The 22516-nt window shown below is 46.6% G+C and overlaps 1 pseudogene; it reads right to left on the bottom strand.

Moving 5' to 3' along the window:
- Window positions 1-15264: 15264 nt before the first annotated feature.
- LOC135679694 (protein CCA1-like) overlaps window positions 15265-22516 on the bottom strand; it is a 56554-nt pseudogene continuing 49302 nt past the window's right edge.

Genomic DNA, 22516 nt, shown 5'->3' on the forward strand with positions numbered 1-22516 from the left:
GTGATCTCTTCCGGCGCAACGTCAATTCCTCCTGCGTTAACTGTCTAATCCTGATCGAGTAGACCTGCATCAGTCAAAATGCAGTTTAAATTATAAACACGTATCAAGTGGTTTCATCATCAAAATAGGAGATTCAACAATCTCCCCCTTTTTTATGGTGACAACCACTTGATGACGGAGTTAACCTTAACTCCCCGGAGTTTAACTAAACTCCCCCTATCAATATGCCATTGATAGAACACTTGGATTATCCCAAATCCAAGTAACATTCATCACATGTTATGAAAAACATTTAAACCATCATGCAAATATATATAAAATATTCAATTCAATGCATGAAGTCATCAATATACTTCTCCCCCTATGTCATCAACAAAAAGGAGAAGTAGCTCTAGCTATTTTAAAAGATATTCAAGTTTTTGTAACATGAAGCTAGATTTTCATCACAACATATAAGCACAAAAGCATAGTAAGATTCTTAAGTTCAATCATGGCAATTCAACACTTGCTTCTTGTGCAAGATTGCACTTTGCTTTTCTTTGCATGTTCTAACTAGCAAAAGCTTCCTCCCCCTATATCATTGCCGAAAAGAAGGAGAGGAACCAATGATTTAGACTTTTACATAAATTATGAATTTGCATCAATCAATATTTCAATCATCACATGATATATACAAGACAAAAATGCAAAGAAATCATGTCATGAAAGACATCAATTGTTAAACATGATATGACAATAGTCTCAAAAATTTTAATTTTCGATACATGTGATACATTGCGATACTAAAAAATTTAATGCGATGCTTTTAAGGATATCAACCTATTTTTGATACAAAGCATGGCAAGAGCAATTTTGTTGCAAGTTTTCAAAGTTTTTGTTGAATCTCGTATTTTGATGATGAAACCACTTGATATGTGTTTATAATTTAAACTGCAGTTTGAGTGATGCAGGTCTACTCGATCAGGATTAGACAATTGACGTAGGAGGAATTGACGTTGCGCTAGAAGAGATCACGTCAGGATATTGGATGGCTGAATGCTTCGGACGTCGGGCATCGGGCCAAGGAGAGCGAAATTGCGCCAAGGATATCGGGGTTGCGGAGGTCAACCACCGATTGGGCAACTAGCCGCAAGAGAGGACGATGCACCGAAGAATCGGACGAAGCACCAACTAATGACGTGTCGAGCAACAGAATGTCAATTCGCGTTGTAATAATTGTCTAGATCGGAGTAGAGTTTTGGTTTGTGTGTGCAGGATTAACTACGATAACGATGAAGAAATAAAGCGAAACAAAGTGCTGGAGTCAAGCGCGAAGGATTCGTTGGGAGTTCGAGAGTTCGACAGAAGTCCGAAGGTTCGTCGAGAATGTTGCCGGAACTAGCCGAGAATGAGTAGGGAGCTTGCCGAAGGGTTTTTTAGAAGCTCGCCGGAAGGTTCGTTGGAAGTTCGCAGAGCTCACCGAGAAAGATTGGAGCTTACCGAAGAAGCTCGTTGGAACTCGCCAAGATCAAATCGTGAAGTCTAGGAGCTTGCCGGGAGTCCGCAGAATGGTTTCCGAGAGTTTATCGGAAGACCGTCGGAAGTTCGCCGGAAGAAGTCTTGACTTACGGACTTTGTAATAGCTTAGAAAATGTCTTTTAATTTGTAGTTAGCACATTAATTAGGTTTAGGATTAGGTGTTAATCCTATAACCCAAGTAGGGGCCAATTGGGCCCGAGTTCGGACTGGTTTGGGCCAAGTTTGGAGCCCAACCAGTGAGCTGAATTGGCCTAGGCGGTGGCACCACCTAGGCTGGGTGATGGCACCGCCCAGCACCTGAGAGCTGGGCGGTGACACCTCCTGGGCTGGGCGGTTGCACCGCCCAGCACCCGAGCGCTGGGCGGTGGCACCGCCAGCATCAGGAACATAAGAGAATTCAAATTTTTGGAGCCCAAATTTGAATCCTCTTGAGACCTATAAATACCCCTCAAATCTCAGCTGAGATTACAACTTTTTGAGCAGCAAGTGTTTGAGAGAAAGGTCTTAGAAAAGTCCTAGCTAATCTTGTTTTCATTTTGCTAGTGTTCACCTCCTTCTTTCTTGCTGAAAATTTGTAAGAGAGTGAACCGCTTGTAAAGAGTTGTAAGAGGGGTATTTACCCTTCCCTTTCAAGAGATTTGCTAGTGGAAGGTGGGAGCCTCATCGAAGAGGGGCCTCGCAAGTGGATGTAGGTCATTTGACCGAACCACTTTAAAATCGACGTAATCTCCGGTTTGCGTTTATGTTTATGCATTTATCTTTCTGCAAACCTTTACTTTGCTAAGTTCACTGCCCTCATCTTATTACGTATGCTTTCAACGCAATTGAAATGGTTTCAAACAAAACATTATTTTTATCGTACGAAAGATTTTCTAAAACCGAAGTTTTAATCTGCTGCACTAATTCACCCCCCCCCCCCCCCCCTTAGTGCCACGCCGATCCTAACAGTTTTGCACTTTTTGCTTCTTTCGATAGGCAAGATCTTTCTTCTCTTTTTGAGAAGTGCAAGCTTGCAAGTTTTACTTCCTTAGCATGCTAGGAAGTTTACTTTCATTTTCAATGCACAAGCTAGCAAAAACCTTCTCCCCTTTATCAAAGTAAAAAAGAAAGGGCGGACTCAATGGCTAAAAATTTCAACCATTCAACAAGCTTAATATGCAAAGAATTCATGAAATATATTAATAAGGATCAATTCATGAATACCAAAGATATGATTCAATGGTTCATTAAAATTCTTCTTAACAAGTTCACGATCAAGATTCATTTGAAAAGATATAGCACAAAGAGAAACTTGAAACATTCTTATCCAGATCACATTTTAAAATATTCCAAGTATCAAGAGGAATTAATTGGGTGATGAGATAAATATTTCACGAATACATGGAATTGTATAAAAAAAAATCATATCATATGTGTTTCATACATTCATATCATCACATGAAGGAATATAAACAAAAATTAGTGATGAGATATTACTTCATGAATACAATAAAATTCATATAGCATATCATATATCATAGTTTATTAGAATTAGTCTTCCTTTTGGTGAATAGCAAAAAGAATAGTAGGAGAGCAAGATCTCAATTCATGCACATCAAATATTCAATCATCAAAATCATGATTCATCTAGAAAATTCTCCTCTTTAAATATTCAAAGAGATAATCATGATGAACATTCTTGGTTTACATAAAGTTTCAAAACATAATTATTAAGATGATGAATACTAAAAGACTATGAAACATTTCGCGAATCTCCTTTTAAATAGAAAACAATCTTGATTCATAAAGGATTTCATGTTATAAATTTCAAGAGATCAAGATCGTGATTTCGATAAAACTTTATTCAAATTTAAATCATCAAAATCATTATCAAAATCCAAGAGATTCACAAGATGATACAAATGGATTCATCAAAATCAATAAGATCGAGCAAAATAATTTTCAAGAATGTTTCCCTCTTTTCGATTGTTTCAAAACATATGATTTTGTTTCATTTATGCCAAATAAAAACATGTATCATGTTTAAAACCGAAAGAGTAAGATTTATTACAACAAAGATCAATAAGGTACTTTTATTATGGTAAAAATCAATAATCCATAAATCATAAGATTCATCATGCATAATTTCGAGATTTATTAAGCATGATCAATATGTATGACACTAAAACATGGTTTCAAAATATTTATTATTTTTATTACACAATTTCATCATTATGCATCATTATATATAACTTTACAATGTCATGCATAAAATCATCAAATCATAGTATTAAAATATTAATATTTTCATTATAACTTTATGCATCATTAAGTGTATAATTGTCAAGCATGACACTTCACTATTTGATATAAGCATGCCTATTTCATTTATGTCAAATCAAAACATACATCATTTTTAAAGCCACTTTTATGTCAAATCAAAAAATGCATCATTAAGCATGATCATTATGCATTACTTCAAATCAAACATGATTTCATTTATTTTCAAAATATTTATAATGATAGAGCATATAAGCCAAAGAAACTATTAAACATAAAGCATATTCATCAATGATGGTTTCATTGGGCATAAGGCATTTTCAAACAAAATCATTTTGTTATTTGTTGTAGTCATACATTTTTCTTTTTAGGTGAATCTATCTTGATTCGCCGTTTCATTTTTGGAAGTTCTTGATTCATCCTTGGGTGCCTTCCTTTTCTTTGGCCTCTTCCTCCATTCAAGTTAATTATTTATTTTAGATTTTTATTTTATGAACTTATTAAGAGTTACTGTTCGAAGTTCAAGTTCATCATTGTCCTCATCACTTGAGTCATCGCTCAAGTGGTATTCATTTGTCCAGAGTTCCAAATCCTCCCTATTCATTAGAAGGTGGTTCAAGTGTTCATTGTGTTCATCATGTGCATTGCACACCATTTCATATGTCATCAATGAGCCGATAAGTTCTTCAAGTGGAAAAATATTTAAATCTTTTGTTTCTTGTATTGTCGTTACTTTTGATTCCCAAGCTTTAGAAAGTGATCGTAAAACTTTACTAACAAGTTCAAAATTCGAGAAACATTTGCCAAGAGCTTGTAAACCATTGACGACATCCGTAAAACGGGTGTACATGTCAACAATGGTTTAGCTCGGATTCATTTGAAAAAGCTCGAAATCATGCATTAAAATGTTAACTTTCGAGTCTTTGACTCTACTAGTTCCCTCGTGCGTGATTTCAAGTGTTCGCCAAATATCAAAAGTCGTTTCGCATGTAGAAATCCGATTGAACTCATTTTTGTCCAAAGCGCAAAATAAGGCATTCATAGCTTTTGCGTTTAAAGAAAAATACATCTTCTCCAAATCCGACCATTCGTTCATCGGATTAGAGGGAAGTTGAAAACCGTTTTCAACTATATTCCATAAATCTAAATTCATAGAAATAAAAAAAACTCTCATTCGAGTTTTCCAATAAGTGTAGTCCAATCCGTTAAACAACGGTGGACGAAAAATCGATAAGCCCTCTTGAAAGCCATGAAAAGCCATTTCTCTCGGGTATAAATCCGAAATGAGAAATACTGGGCTCTGATACCAATTGTTAGGACCGAAGAAGCACTAAGATGGGGGGGTGAATTAGTGCAACGGTAAAGTATGATAAAACTTTCGACGATTTAAACACTTACGGAAACTTCGTACGATAAAAGCAACGTTTTGTTTGAAACCGTTTCGATTGTGTTTTAACTTGAAGATATATGTAAGAAGGAGACAAAGAAGTAGAGCATCAAAATGAAGATGGTTTGCAGTAATATAAATGACAATAAGATAAATGCAAACCAGAGAAGACGGCAGTTTATAGTGGTTCGGTCAATCGTGACCTACATCCACTCCTCTGATTCCTCTTCCGTCGAGGCCACCGGCATCCACTAATGATCTTCCTTTACTAGGCGAAGATCAACCTCCTTCTTACACCCCTCTTACAACCTCTTACAAGTGGTTCACCCTTTTACAAAGATTTCAATGAAAAGAAAGGAGGTGAACACTTAAGCTATTGCAAAAAAGACCTTTCCTAAAGCTTTTCTCAACTTCTAGCTTCTCCAAAAGGTTATCTTCTCTGCTGAGAAATGAGGGGTATTTATAGGCCTCAAGAGCATTCAAATTTGGACTCCAAAATTTGAATTCTCTTTGGTTTCTGAGGCCGGCGGTGCCACCGCCTGTCAGTGTCTGACACTGACAGTGGACTAGCGGTGCCACCGCCCAGCCAAGCGGTGCCACCGCCCAACTCTCGGGTGCTGGGCGGTGCCACCGCCTAGGCCAATTCAGCTCACTGGTTGGGCTCCAAACTTGGCCCAAACCAGTCTGAACTCGGGCCCAATTGGCCCCTACTTGGGTTATAGGATTAACACCTAATACTAACCCTAATTAACATGCTAACTACGAATTTAAAGATATTTTATAAGCTATTACAAAGTCCGTAAGTCAAGACTTCTTCCGGCAAGCTTCCGGCAAACTTCCGACGGTCTTCCGATAAACTCCCAGAAACCATTCTGTGGACTCCCGACAAGCTCCTAGACTTCACGATTTGATCTTGGCGAGTTCAAACGAGCTTCTTCGGTAAGCTCCGATCTTTCTCGGTGAGCTCCGCGAACTTCCAACGAACCTTCCGGCGAGCTTCCGAAAAACCCTTCGGCAAGCTCCCTACTCATTCTCGGCTAGTTCCGACAGCATTCCCGACGAACCTTCGGACTTCCATCGAACTCTCGAACTCCCAACGAATCCTTCGCGCTTGACTCCGGCACTTTGTTTCACTTTATGTCTTCATCGTTATTGTAGTTAATCCTACACACACAAACCAAAACTTAACTCCGATCTATACAATTATTACAACGTGAATTGACATTCTATTGCTCGGCACGTCATTGGTTGGCGCTTCGTCCGATTCTTCGGTGCATCGTCCTCTCTTGTGGCTTGTTGCCCAATCGGCAATTGACCTCCGCAACCCCGATATTCTTGGCGCAATTTCGCTCTCCTTGGCCCGATGCCCGACGTCCGAAGCGTTTAGCCATCCAATATCCTGACGTGATCTCTTCCGACGCAACATCAATTCCTCCTGCGTTAACTGTCTAATCCTGATCGAGTAGACCTGCATCACTCAAAATGCAGTTTAAATTATAAACACATATCAAGTGGTTTCATCATCAAAATACGAGATTCAACAAATAAAACATGCTCATGATCATAAAAACACATAATTTTCAACATGTTATTAAGGCATGTAATAGTGTAAAATCATCATGGCAAATAAGTGATTTGAAAATTGAATCAAGAAAGTCCGAAAAATAATCTTAACAAGTTCATGCATTCGAGCACATTTTTGCCATAGTTTTTCAAATACACTCATGAAAATAACACATGCTTATCATCATGTATAGCTTAAAATCTCATGCATAAAATTGTTAATCAACATATTTAATTTCATCATTATGCATTTCTTCAAATCAAACATGATTTTTTTTTATCAAAATCGAGAAATAACAATGGAAATCAGCGTAATACACATTATTGCTTCTTAACCATGATTTCATATTTTCAATCAAGATCATTTTATTTGTTTATCATAAAATATGTAATATTATCATTTTCGAAATTACTTAGCATGATCATAATTTTTTAAAACATGTAATATTTAAGAAAATTAATTCTAAACTAAAAGAGAAAATACATCATGAAAGCATCAAGTAATTTCAAAATAAATTAGGGGGATTTCAATTACCTCATCATTGAAAGCGATTAAGGCGTAGTTTGCCACCTCGCCTTTCTTGATTTTCTCCTCGTCTTCGGAGAAGCTCAATTCATCCCACTTTGTGTTCTTCTTCTTTGGCCTCTTCCTTCGTTCAAGTTTATTATTTATTTTAGATTTTTGTTTAATAAACTTATTAAGATTTAGTATTTGAAGTTCAAGTTCATTATTGTCCTCATCACTTGAGTCATCGCTTAAGTGGTATTCATTTGTCCGGAGTTCCAAATCCTTCCTGTTCTTTGGAAGGTGCATTGTGCACCATTTCATATGTCATCAATAAACCAATTAGTTCTTCAAGTGGTAGGTTGTTTAGGTTTTTAGCTTCTTATATTGCAGTTACTTTTGAATCTCACTTCTTAGAAAGAGAACGCAAAATCTTGTTTACGAGTTCAAAATCCGAAAAACATTTTCCAAGAGCTCTTAAACTATTGATGACATCCGTGAAACGGGTGTACATGTCGTCTATAGTCTCGCTTGGTTGCATTCGAAAAAGCTCAAAATCATGTAATAAAATGTTAACTTTCGAGTCTTTGACTATACTAGTTCCCTCGTGCGTGATTTCAAGTGTTCGCCAAATGTCAAAAGCTGTTTCGCACGTAGAAATCCGATTGAACTCATTTTTGTCCAAAGTGCAAAATAAAGCATTCATAGCCTTTGCGTTTAAAGAAAAATACTTCTTCTCCAAATCCGACCATTCGTTCATCGGTTTAGAGGGAAGTTGAAAACTGTTTTCAATGATATTCCATAAATCCAAATTCATAGAAATCAAGAAAAATCTCATTCAAGTTTTCCAATAAGTGTAGTCCAATCCGTTAAACAACGGTGGACGAACAACCGATAAGCCCTCTTAAAAGCCATGAAGAGCCATTTCTCTCGAGTGTAAATCCGAAATGAGAAAAACCTTGCTCTGATACCAATTGTTAGGATCAAGAGCACTAAGAGGGGGGGGGGGGGGGGGTGAATTAGTGCAGCGGAAATCTTTCAACGATAAAACACGTTCGAATGATAAAAATGATTTCGGTATGAAAGCTGATTCTAATATTACTTTAACTTAAGATCAAGCGAGATGACGTTAAAATCAATCTATGAAGGCAGTTTGCAATTATGATGAAAACCAGAATATAAGTACAAACTGAAATATGACGTTCGTACGAAGAAACTGATTTACGTCTAAATGTTGATTCGTAAATCACTTGATTAGGCGAGATGCAGCTTAAGCAAGGATATAAAGGTAGTTTGCAGTTAAGATAGAAATCAAAACGTAAACGCAAACTGAAATATGATAATCGTACGAAAAAACAGATTTACGTCTAAACGTTGATTCGGAAAGTGCAAAGCTTGAAACCCAATCGTATATGCGCAGAAAGCAGTAAGCTTTAGAGGAGGTTTGCAGTAATGATAATATGCTCAAAGTAAATGCAAATCGAGATTTAGAGTGGTTCGGTCAATCTTGACCTACTCCACTTTTGGCTTCCTCTACCGACGAGGTCACCGACGTCAACTAGAGGCCTTCCTTCAATAGGCAAAGGCCAACCACCCTTTTACAGTTTCACTCCTTTTGACGGGCTTAGGAGACAACCCTTACAGAATTTTCTCTCCTCTCTTTACAGCTCAGAACTTGGAAGAAAAGAGGGAGAAGAACTTTTGACCTTTACAACAATTTTGAGCTCTAAAAATCACAGAACAAGATCAAGATTTCGGTGTGTATTATGTGCTTTCTCAAATGCTAAATGGGTGGGGTATTTATAGGCCCCAACCCAGTTCAAATTTGGAGCTCAAAACTGTCAATTCCCGAAATTTCGAGATCAGGCGGTTGCACCTCCTGACTGGAGCGGTTGCACTGCCTGACAGAGCTCGAAGACTGAGCCTCTGGGCGGTGCCACCTCCTGTCAGGGGCGGTTGCACCTCCTGGCAGAGCTCGAAGACCGACCTCAGGCGGTGCCACCTCCTGTCAGGGGAGGTTGCACCACCCAGTCTCGCTCGGAGATTGAGCTCAAGCGGTGCCACCGCTTGGCTGGAGCGGTTGCACCTCCCAGTCTCGCTCGGAGACTAATTCCAGGTGATGCAACCTCCTACCTTGGGCGGTTCAACCGCTTGGAAGAAATCAGGGTCCGAATGGGGTGATCCATTTGGCCCAATTTGGGTTTTTCAGGGACCCAATTGCCCCAAGATTAAGTTAATGGGATCACCTCCCATTTCCAACTTAATCATTGTGCTAACTATGATATTCCCTAAGACATTTACTGCAACTTGCTCCGATGCGTCAATCGCTTCTTCCGGCGAGCTTCCGGCGAACTTCCGTCGATCATCCGATGAACCCTCGGTGATGCTCCTACGGACTTCCGGCAAACTCCTAGACTTGCGACGATCCACTTGGCGAGTTCCGACGAGCTTCTTTGGCAAGCTCATGGACTTTTCGGATTTGTTCCCGCAGAACCTCCGACGATTGTCCAAACTTCTGTCGAACTCTCGAACTCCCAACGTGATCATTGTCTTGACTCCGGCGCAACTCCTACTGCATGTCTTTCTTCCATCGTAGTTAATCCTGCACACTTAAAATAAAACTTCGATCGAGACAATTAATCCTAAGCAATTAACCAACTTGTCCGGTATGTCATTGGTCCCTCGACGCTTCGTCCGATTCTTCGGCGCATCGTCCTCTCCTGCAGCCTATTGCCCAATCGACCAGTTGACTCCGCAACTCCGATATCCTTGGCACAATACCCACTCTTCTTGGCCCGATGCCCGAGTCCACGGCCCGAAGCCTTCTGTCGATACGTCGACCAATCCACCGGCCCGACGTCCAATCTTCTGACATGTTCTTCCGACACAACATGATTTTCCTTCTTTAATTGTCTCATCCTGATCGAAGCATCCTACGTTACTCAAAACGTAGATTAAATCATAAACATACATCAAATAGTTTCATCATCAAAATATGAGATTCAACACGTTTGATAGGCGGTACCACCGCTTAGCATGTAATAACTGCCAGCGGTACCACCACCTAGACCACTTGGGAGATTGAGTCCCAAGCGGTGCCACTGCCGACCGTGACTTCAGGTGCTGAATGAGCTATTTCAACTGGTCCAATTCAGCCCTATTAAGGGCTCAGTTGATCACTAACTGAGTTTGTAGAATTACCTCCTAATCCTAACTTAACTTATAGTCTAACTATAATAATTAAGATATTTAACTAAGTAATCTCTATTCGATATGTCAATTGTTCTCTCTACGAACTTCTGGCAAACTTCTCGACGAACTTCTGGCGAACTCCCGATGAACTCTCAGCGAACTCTCGACGAACTCTCGGCGAGCTCCCGACGAACTCTCGATGAGCTTTCGATAAACTTCCAACACATCGTTTGAATCTTCAACGTATCGTCCGATCTTTGACTCTGACCCAACATCTGGTTTATGCCTTACCACTATCATAGTTAATCATGTACACTTATCTCAATATATAGATTAGATCAAATAATTTATCAATTGATTTTATCATCAAAATCTAAAATTTAATACTAACCTGTATAAATAGGAAGAACATATCAATGTGGAATATAACTTCTTTTATAATTTCTAGCTTCTATCATGAAGTAGTTTACCTCCTTGCAGAAGGGCTACTTGATTAATTAAGAATACAACACTCTGAAATGCTGATCCAGTCCTAAGGTTTTGATGCTGGGCGAACTCCTATGTCTTATTTATGAAGCCATAAAATGAATTCTAGGTGCCGAGAGGAAGGTATATCTAGCACAAGTTCTTCATATCATACCAATGCCATCACATGGAAGCTTCCCCTTGCAGACGTATCCTCTTCTTTTCTGCTTTTTCTTCTGCTGTCTCCTTGTTCTCCTTAGCTTCTACTAAACACCTTTTGTATGGCTTAAATCCCACTTGATGAGCCTTGAGCTTTCGATGTCCTATGCTGCCATTGCTTCTTATACACATTTCTTCCTTTGTGTCACCATTGAGATGGTTAGGTTCAGTTGCAGATCTTGCATTCTTGTTAAGATCAACAGCAAATTTGCCAGCATCTCCTTTATTTATTATTGTTTCTGTTGAAACGAAGAATGAAACGGAGACTTGAGGATCTAAATGTTGCTTCCATTCCCAGAAAGTAACTCAAGGGTCCTAAATCTTTGAGAGAGCATCGATCAACCAATTATTTTAAAAATGTTTGAATCTTCGATGGATCATTGCCTATAACAATAATATCATCTACATATAATAGAAGATATATTACATTTTCATGTTATTATCGTAGGAATAAAGAGGTATTAGACTTAGAGTTGTTGAAGCCAGTTGATATAAAAAATGATCCAAGTTCAGTATACCAAGCTCTTAAAGCTTGATGGAGTCCATAAATGGTTTTTTGTAATTTGCAGACATGTCTCGGATACTGGTGATGAACAAAGCTAGGGGGTTGCTGTATAAAGATGTCTTCAGTTAGAGTCCCTTATAAAAAGGCATTGTTAACGTCCAATTGTCATAAGTGCCAGCCTTTAGAGATGGCCAAACTTAGAATAAGCCGAATTATTGTGGGTTTAACTATAGGACTAAAAGTCTCTGTAAAGTCAACTCCAGGTCATTGATAAAACCCTTTGGCTACTAATCGTGCTTTATATCAAGCAACGGACCCGTTGGGGTTCCGCTTAATTCGGAAGACTCATTTACACTCCATGATATTTTGTGTAGGATGAAAAGGTATAAGAGTCCATGTGGAGTTATGGAGTAGAGCATAATATTCTTCACACATGGCTTTACGTCAGTGAGGAGATTTTTGGGCTTGAGTAATTGTGGTGGGTTCACTGGTCTCGGGAGAGGATTTGGTGATAGCATGCAAGCCAAGAACCTGACGTGGTTTAAAGATACCACTTTTTGAGCATGTTGTCATTGGATGTCTAGGAAATGTAAGTTATGTTATTGATATGGGTGGTGTAGAGGCATCGATAGGGGTTGGGATAGGCTGAGATACATCAGTGGCACTAGATAAAGAAGGTTATTGTATTTTTGAGGATATTACTTCAGTAGTAGGGGAGGCTTATGAAGAATGAAGAGGAGAAGAAATGGAGGGAGTGGGGAGCTATTGAACCGAAAGAACAAAAGAGTATGGATCTTAAAGAAAAGGATTGGATGGTATGGGAAGAGGTTCGTTTGAGGGGATCGATGGAATACTCCAGTGATGTATATTTGTTGGAGTAGCCTGCATGGGAGAAGACTCATGATTTTAAAATGGAAGGCAGACTCCATAAAAACAACATGACGTGAAATAAAGACTTTTTGAGTTTTTTGTTCATAGCACCGAAAGGCATTATGTTCAAGAGAATATCCTATGAAGATACAAGGTTTAGATATTGGTGCTATCTTGTGTGGGGCATAGGAACATAGCCACGGATAACATAAACAATCAAATATTTTGAGTTTTTGAAGGTTTGGGAATGTAGAAAATAGTTTTTCAAATAGAGACTGGTACTGGAGAACTGGAGTGAGAGTGACTTAAGATATTGGATACCACAGTTTGAGAAGTAGGATGTGAGAGCTTGATATTCGCCTCCACCGTCAGAGTAGACTATTTTAATTGTATATTGAAAGAAGTTTTCGACCAGTTTTTTAAAGTTGGTGAAAATTGTTGAAACTTCTGATTTATGACGGAGAAGGTAAATCCATGTGTACTTAGTAAAATAGTCTACAAAAATGATATAAAATCTAAACTTGTCAAAGGAAGTGACGGGAGCAGGACCCCAAATATTAATATAAATAATTTCAAATGGTGTAGAATATGATATGGAGGAAGAACTAAAAGGAAGTCTATGACTTTTATTACTAAGACAAACATCACAATAAAATCTATTATTTGTAGGAGTAGAAAGAGAATAACGAGAATTTATTTTAGATAGAGAGAGAGAGGGATGACCAAGACGTTGATGCCATATATCGATTAGAGCTACCACTGAGGAGTAACCAGTGGGCTATTTGATTTGTGGAATTGACGACCATTAATAAACATTATCCTTGTCCTTACTCTGGCCTTGGACTAAAGGTGCCCCCATGTTCAAATCCTTAACAAGAAAAAAGTTATGAGAATTCAATAGAGGTATTATTTTGTTTGTAAAATTGAGAAATGGAAATAAGATTTCGTTTAATGTGAGGTGCACACAAAACATCATCGAGTGTAAAAGTTGTGGTAGGTGAATTAAGCATTGTAGAACTAGTATGAGTAATAGGAAGTCCTTTACCATCACCGATGATAATGTCATCATAACCACTATAGTTGTTATGGATCGACAAGTTCTATAGATCAGAGATAATGTGGTGGGATGTGCTAGAGTCCACAATCTAATAATGATTAGTAGTGGTTGGAGTAGTCATGAGATTTGCTTGAGGCCAATGTGATTATGCAGGAAGTCAGGGTCAAGATCGACAGACCTTTGCAGAGTGATCGACTTTATCATATAATTGGCAGACAACTCTTCGTTGGTTTATGTGTTGAGGGTGTCAGGGCTACTGATGATTGAAGTAGCTACCTTGATTATTATGATTGAAATGTTGATGATGTGGAGGAGGGGTTTGGTTGGAGCTCAAAGGTTCAGGAGGCATCGTTGTCAAACTTTTGTTGATAGTCAGTCAATTTGTCGTAGAGTTCTTCAAACGACAATGGTGAATCGCGTGCCCGTATTACTGCTACCAATTCCTTATACTCGTCTCCTATGCCATTAAAAATGTGGACAGTAACTTCTTCATCATTGAGGGAATGACCTATCAAGACCAAGTTATTGATGATAATCTTTATGTTGTGTAGATAATCAACAACAATACTTCCCTCTTGTTTTGTTTTTATAAGTCCGGATAGGAGATTAAGCATAGGTTCAGCAACAATGTCACACGAGGATATGAGTAGGGCGAGAGATCCAACAACTGAGGCTTAAATTGCTTGAAGAATAAGACGATCCTAGTGTAACCATAATTTGTGGTCTGGATTTGATATTGGACTGGGTGCTCTTGGGATGTTGATCATCACTAGTGAACATCAAAAAGAGTCATCAACATAGTCTAGAAGATCATATCCAAATAGAAGATTAAAAAATTGAGCACGTAAGGATGCATAGTTACCGCCTTTGAATAATTTGAAGGCTCTGTGAATTCCACGGTAATTGGAACAGTAGAGGTAGAGGTAGATGATAAAGATATATGTAAGATATGACTGCAGTAAGGAAGAAGAGTTCTGCAGTAAGTTCTCGGTAAAGAGGAATCAAGAGTACTTGCTCCCTTGGAAGCAGGAAAGCTACCGTAAGGAGGAACCGGTGCTTGTCCCAGTTTCGTCGCTTGTCAGTTGGTTGAAGAAGAACTGCAATCGGTATAGTTCAGAGAACAATGGCAGAGGAGGGATGGCTGCAATCAGACATCTCCATTCTTGAACACGGAATGGAATGGATGGGGTTGGGAGTCCAAATGCGTGCAGACTCGCCACTCCTCAGGCTGGTCCCAAAGACGACAGGACCCTCAATCGAGTCTGTGATAGAAATCAGAAGCACCGTCTCCTCGGCGATGGGCTTCAGATCGGAAGCAACGACGCCGTAATCGACGAGACCTGCGCGGGCTGTGATGGAGCGGACACTAGGCAGGGCCGTGTAGTCTGGGTGTTGGTGGTCGTTGGAGAAGGGGGTGAGGGCGGCGCAGGTGATGAATGGACTGCCACCGAGGAAAATTTTGGTAGCGGGAAAGGGGAAACTGCTGCAGATGAGGAGAAATTTGGCGGCGATGCGAAGTCGGACAGTAAGAAATTTTCTCGGCGTCGACTCGATGAGGGTGCTGCAACAGTAGCAATGGCTATTCACAATTTCTGCTTTGATACCATGTTGAAACGAAGAGTAAAATGATAGAAATAAGGAAAGTATATTCCAATTAATATCACATAAAGTATATTTATATATGATGAAAGAGAATATTTCTTTAATTAAGCAGAGATATTTTCTCATGCAGTTGAAGAAATCTCTTTGCTGCTTCTAGCCTGTGGTGGAGAAAAGCTTTGTGGCAGTACTCCTCTCTTGAACAGTTCTTGGAAGGCAAATTGACCCTGACAACAATGGGACTCATTAGACATAGCGATGAAAATTTTTCATTGCAACCTCTTCAGACACCTCCTTCCAGGACTCATTCATGTTTCCACCAATTATGAACCTGCGGTTGTTGATCTTGCAAGCTGCAGAGTCACTGGAATACGCTTCTTTAGCCTCACCATCTACTTTCTCATGTTTCTCTATGGTATTTGATATGGCAAAAAATGGCAATGTGACACGTCATCCCCCCTGACCAACTCACTGCCCGAGGCTCGCCATACCCTGCAGCAGCTCGGCCTCCCACGCAACCAAAGGTACAGTCCTGCCTTGCAGACAGCTACACCAGGTAACATCAAACCTCCTCTATAAATACCCCCGAGCCCTTGGCAAAAGGGGGAGGACACACTCAACAGGCGGAGGTTTCTCCTCCTCCTAAACCCCCTCCGCATCTTTCTCTAACTTGATCGTCGGAGGGGTCGGGTCGAGCACCCCGGCCCGACATGTGTGTAGGGGCGAGACGGTGTCGGCTCTTCCTGGCGCCGTGGCGGAGCTTCTTCTCGACCGGGACGACCCGACCTCCCGAACCGAGCCGCCGACCCGACCGGGCGACCCGAGTTGCCGAACCGACCTCCCGACCCGAACCACCGAGCTCGGCCGCCGGGAGACCTCGAGGAGCGCCCCCAAGGAGATCACCGCCTTCCGGACCCGAACCAAGCCGCGACGGCCCCGAGGCCACGGCTAAAAAAGTTACTTACCGTAACATAATGGCGCTAGAAGGAGGGCCCGAAATGACGGTACGTTAGCTTTCTCCTTGGTTGCTCCACTACAGCCGACCTGCACCACGACTTCTGGGGTCGGTCTCGGCTTCCTGGCCAAACCCCCCTCGGTCCCACGCGCGCGGCCAACCCGCGCGCCTCACGCACCGGCCAAACCGCCCGCGTCCCATGCGCGCGGCCAGCCCGACCGCGCCGAACACCTCGGCCACAGCCTACCCGAGACCTCCTCGGCCATAGCGTGCCCGAGACCTCCTCGGCCACAGCCTACCCGAGACCTCCTCGGCCATTGCTTACCCGAGACCTCCTCGGCCATAGCGTGCCCGAGACCTCCTCGGCCATTGCTTACCCGAGACCTCCTCGGCCATAGCGTGCCCGAGACCTCCTCGGCCACAGCCTACCCGAGACCTCCTCGGCCATTGCTTACCCGAGACCTCCTCGGCCATTGCTTACCCGAGACCTCCTCAGCCATAGCGTGCCCGAGACCTCCTCGGCCACAGCCTACCCGAGAGCTCCTCGGCCATAGCCTACCCGAGACCTCCTCGGCCACGGCTTACCCGAGAGCTCCTCGGCCATAGCCTACCCGAGACCTCCTCGGCCACGGCTTACCTGAGACTTCCTCTACGCGGCCTAAGTAGCTCCTCGGCCATGGTATGCCCGAGAGCTCCACGGCCACGGCTTGCCCGAGACTTCCTCTATGCACGCGCAAGTAGCTCCTCGGCCGCGGCATGCATGAGGAGAGATATGGCGTCGCCTGAGAGACTTGGCTCATGCGCGGCCAACACGCTGCCTCGCCGCCTCGGCCACTCGGCCTCGGGCGCAGCCAGCACGCAGCCTCTCATGCGCAGCCAGCACGCTGCCTCGGCCACTCGGCCTCGTGCGCAGCCAGCACGCAGCCTCGCTGCCTCGGCCTCATGCGCAGCCAACATGCTGCCTCGCTACCTTGGCCCCTCGGCCTCATGCGCGGCCAGCACGCTGCCTCGGCCTCATGCGCAGCCGGCAAGCAGCATCGTTGCCTCGGCCATTCGGCCACATGCGCAGCCAACACGCTGCCTCGCTGCCCCGGCCCTTCGGCCACATGCGCAGCCAACACGCTGCCACGCTGCCTCGGCCCCTCGGCCTCATGCGCGGCCAACACGCTGCCTCGCTGCCTCGGCCAGTCGGCCTCGGGCATAGCCAGCACGCTGCCTCGGCCACTCGGCCTCGTGCGCAGCCAGCACGCAGCCTCGCTGCCTCGGCCTCATGCGCAGCCAACATGCTGCCTCGCTACCTCGGCCCCTCGGCCTCATGCGCGGCCAGCACGCTGCCTCGGCCTCATGCACAGCCGGCAAGCAGCATCGTTGCCTCGGCCATTCGGCCACATGCGCAGCCAACATGCTGCCTCGCTACCTCGGCCCCTCGGCCTCATGCGCGGCCAGCACGCTGCCTCGGCCTCATGCGCAGCCAACATGCTGCCTCGCTACCTCGGCCCCTCGGCCTCATGCGCGGCCAGCACGCTGCCTCAGCCTCATGCGCAGCCGGCAAGCAGCATCGTTGCCTCGGCCATTCGGCCACATGCGCAGCCGGCAAGCAGCATCGCTGCCTCGGCCATTCGGCCACATGCGCAGCCAACACGCTGCCTCGCTGCCCTGGCCCTTCAGCCACATGCGCAGCCAACACGCTGCCTCGCTGCCTCGGCCCCTCGGCCTCATGCGCGGCCAACACGCTGCCTCGCTGCCTCGGCCACTCGGCCTCGGGCGCAGCCAGCACGCTGCCTCGGCCTCATGCGCAGCCAACATGCTGCCTCGCTACCTCGGCCCCTCGGCCTCATGCGCGGCCAGCACGCTGCCTCGGCCTCATGCGCAGCCGGCAAGCAGCATCGTTGCCTCGGCCATTCGGCCACATGCGCAGCCAACATGCTGCCTCGCTACCTCGGCCCCTCGGCCTCATGCGCGGCCAGCACGCTGCCTCGGCCTCATGCGCAGCCAACATGCTGCCTCGCTACCTCGGCCCCTCGGCCTCATGCGCGGCCAGCACGCTGCCTCGGCCTCATGCGCAGCCGGCAAGCAGCATCGTTGCCTCGGCCATTCGGCCACATGCGCAGCCAACATGCTGCCTCGCTACCTCGGCCCCTCGGCCTCATGCGCGGCCAGCACGCTGCCTCGGCCTCATGCGCAGCCAACATGCTGCCTCGCTACCTCGGCCCCTCGGCCTCATGCGCGGCCAGCACGCTGCCTCGGCCTCATGCGCAGCCGGCAAGCAGCATCGTTGCCTCGGCCATTCGGCCACATGCGCAGCCGGCAAGCAGCATCGCTGCCTCGGCCACTCGGCCACATACGCAGCTGCCTCACTGCCTCGTCCACTCGGCCTCGTGCGTAGCCAGCACGCAACCTCGCTGCCTCGGCCACTCGGCCACATGCGCAGCCAACGTGCTGCACGCTGCCTCGGCCCCATGCGCGGTCTATCCGCCCACACCGAGCACCTAGGCCAATCACTACCGAGATCCACCTCGACGCGGCCCGACCGCCTGTCGTGTTCCTCGGCTGCGTGGTGCCCGAGGCCACGTCCTCGCGTCCTGCCCGCCTGATCGTGCTACTCGGTCGCATGACCCTCGCGACCACGCCTGCGTGGTCACCCCGCCTGCGTCGTGCTCCTTGGCCCCATGTTCCCGAGACAGACCAGTGCCGCCAGTACGCCCGCGTCGTGCCCCTCGGCTCCATAAACCCCGAGACACGTCTGCACGGCCAGCCTACCCGCGCCGAACTCCATGGCCCTATCCACCTGGTTCACGCCCCTCGGTCGCAGCCGGCCTGCACCGAGCACCTCGGCCAATCTCTGCCGAGACCCACCTCGGCGTGGCCCGACCGCCTGTCGTGTTCCTCGGCCGCGTGGTGCCCGAGGCCACGTCCTCGCGTCCTGCCCGCCTGATCGCGCTACTCGGCCGCATGGCCCTCGCGACCACGCCTGCGCGGTCTGCTCGCCTGCGTCGTGCTCCTCGGCAGCATGATGACCGAGACCACACCTGCGCGGCCTGCCCGCCTGCGTTGTGCTCCTCGCTTCCATCATCCCCGAGACACACCTGCGCGACCAGACCGCCTGCGTCGTGCTCCTTGGCTCCATGTTCCCGAGACAGACCAGTGCCGCCAGTACGCCTGCGTCGTGCCCCTCGGCTCCATAAACCCCGAGATACGTCTGTGCGGCCAGCCTGCTCGCGCCGAACTCCTCGGCCATATCCATCGCCTTGCCCACCTGGGTTACGTCCCTCGGCCGCAGCCTGCCTGCGCCGAGTGCCTCGGCTCCATGCTTGCCGAGTCCACCACCTCGGTCGCGTAATGCCCGAGGCCGCCACCTCGGTCGCATAATGCCCGAGGCCTCCTCGGTCGCTTAATGCTCGAGGACATCCCCTTTGGCTTCACGCCACCCGAGACACACCTGCGCGGTCACCCCGCCTGCGTTGTGCTCCTCGGCCCTTGGCCCTACGCCATCCCGAGACACACATGCGCGGTCACCCCGCCTGCGTTGTGCTCCTCGGCCCTCGGCCCTATGCCATCCCGAGACCACACCTGCGCGGCCACCCCGCCTGCGTTGTGCTCCTCGGCCCTCGGCTCTACACCTCCCGAGATCACACCTGCGCGGTTGCCCCGCCTGCGTTGTGCTCCTCGGCCCTCGGCTTTACGCCACCCGAGACCACACCCGCGCGGTCACCCCGCCTGCGTTGTGCTCCTCGGCCCTCGGCTCTACGCCATCCCGAGACCACACCTGCGCGGTTGCCCCGCCTGCGTTGTGCTCCTCGGCCCTCGGCTTTACGCCACCCGAGACCACACCTGCGCGGTCACCCCGCCTGCGTTGTGCTCCTCGGCCCTCGGCTCTACGCCATCCCGAGACCACACCAGCGCGGCCAACCCGCCTGCGTTGTGCTCCTCGGCCCTCGGCTCTACGCCATCCCGAGACCACACCTGCGCGGTTGCCCCGCCTGCGTCGTGCTCCTCGGCCCTCGGCTCTACGCCATCCCGAGATCACACCTGCGCGGTCACCCCGCCTGCGTTGTGCTCCTCGGCCCTCGGCTCTACGCCATCCCGAGACCACACCAGCGCGGCCAACCCGCCTGCGTTGTGCTCCTCGGCCCTCGGCTCTACGCCATCCCGAGACCACACCTGCGCGGTTGCCCCGCCTGCGTCGTGCTCCTCGGCCCTCGGCTCTACGCCATCCCGAGATCACACCTGCGCGGTCACCCCGCCTGCGTTGTGCTCCTCGGCCCTCGGCTCTACGCCATCCCGAGACCACACCTGCGCGGTTGCCCCGCCTGCGTTGTGCTCCTCGGCCCTCGGCTCTATGCCTCCCGAGATCACGCCTGCGCGGCCACCCCGCCTGCGTTGTGCTCCTCAGCCCTCATCGGCTCCATCGGCCCCGAGTCTAACCCTGCTCGGCTTCCTGATTGAGTTGCGCGCTTCGGCCCCATGTTGCACGAGACACGTCCGCGCGGCTAGCCCGCCTACGTCATACGCCTCGGATATGCATGACCAGCCCACCTGAAGTAAAAAGCCATGCATCGGACCCCCTGCATGCAAGAACCGACGCATAGCTCCTTTCGGGGGGCATATGATATGGCAAAAAATGGCAATGTGACACGTCATCCCCCTGACCAACTCACTGCCCGAGGCTCGCCATACCCTGCAGCAGCTCGGCCTCCCACGCAACCAAATGTACAGTCCTGCCCTGCAGACAGCTACACCAGGTAACATCAAACCTCCTCTATAAATACCCCCGAGCCCTTGGCAAAAGGGGGAGGACACACTCAACAGGCGGAGGTTTCTCCTCCTCCTAAACCCCCTCCGCATCTTTCTCTAACTTGATCGTCGGAGGGGTCGGGCCGAGCACCCCGGCCCGACCTGTGTGCAGGGGCGAGACGGTGTCGGCTCTTCCTGGCGCCGTGGCGGAGCTTCTTCTCGACCGGGACGACCCGACCTCCCGAACCGAGCCGCCGACCCGACCGGGCGACCCGAGTTGCCGAACCGACCTCCCGACCCGAACCACCGAGCTCGGCCGCCGGGAGACCTCGAGGAGCGCCCCCAAGGAGATCACCGCCTTCCGGACCCGAACCAAGCCGCGACGGCCCCGAGGCCACGGCTAAAAAAGTTACTTACCGTAACAGTATTCATTTCTACTTCACTGCTTGATGGTGTGTTTGATCCACAAGAGGAACAATCCTGTTTCTTCTTATTCCTTGCCTTGTCTGAACTATGAAATCCAATGAATACCGATGGCGTGAACTTGTCGGACCTAGTGGCTTTAAGCTCACTTGAGTTCTCACCTCTTCCACTATCATATGAGTCTGATGACGACAACAATGATTTAGAAGAGTGATGCCAAGGCTTTAGATCCTCAACTTGTTTTTGGTTTCCAACTTTCTCCCAAAGGTGCCAACATGTCCTTGAAGTTGGGTTGTATCCGTTGAGGGGATGGTGGTTGTGTTCAGAGGAGCAAATGCAAAACCAACAAGAGGAGGGAACATGGCAAGAGGCCCTGAGCTGCCCACCATGCAGCTGCAACTGCAACTGTAACAGCAGCAATTGCCTCCAAGCTTGGAGTTGGATTCATATGCCTTCCTGGAATTTCTCCAGCTAGGAATTCAGCAGTTGACCGAAGGGAGGTCTCCGCCTCCGCAGATGGCCATAAAGATGCTGCCATGCTTGCTGCAGCATGAACTGCTGGATTTTGTAACAATGTAGAAACAATAAGACTTGAAAAATGTAGATGAGATGTTTAGGAATGACCTATAAGCATCTTGACTGCTCTGGAAGTGAGTCAAATGTGTGAAGGCTGGAAATGGATGATGCACAGAACGAATTATCGATACATTCTGTACTGGTATCGCAAACGCTATAGGGTTCATGGATGGGTTAGCATTTGCATGATCCCCGACTTGGCCAGTTACTGCAGTAGGGTTTCGATCATCTGAATCTTCAGTGTCCATGCTTTTACCATTTCTGCCAATAATATGTGTAGCAGGTTTCTTTGGGTGGGTTTGATCCCCTTTTACAGTATTCTTTGAGGTTAAACCTTGAAACACTGACGTACTTGCACCATTTCCTAAGACTAAATTGATATGTGGATATATACAATCTCCTTGAACGCCTGTTTCCTTTCCACTCAAGGATTTGCCCTTTTCACTTGGCTCCTTGTTCAAGGATTTGTTAATTGCAATATTATCTTCCATTTCCTCTGTGGATAAGAATTTAGTATATTTTCTATAATTGGAAGAGCCCTTGTTTACAGAAGAGATGGAAGCAGGCACCGTATCTAGGAAGATATTAACAACTTCCGAGTGACTACGATCTTCTGAAATCTCTTCATTTTGCAGCTTCTGTGCCATCATGAATTTCTGGTCAAAGCAGCTAACTGAGATAAAATTTTG

Source organism: Musa acuminata, chromosome BXJ1-7, assembly GCF_036884655.1.
Source record: "Musa acuminata AAA Group cultivar baxijiao chromosome BXJ1-7, Cavendish_Baxijiao_AAA, whole genome shotgun sequence".
In the NCBI taxonomy this organism is placed as follows: Eukaryota; Viridiplantae; Streptophyta; class Magnoliopsida; order Zingiberales; family Musaceae; genus Musa; species Musa acuminata.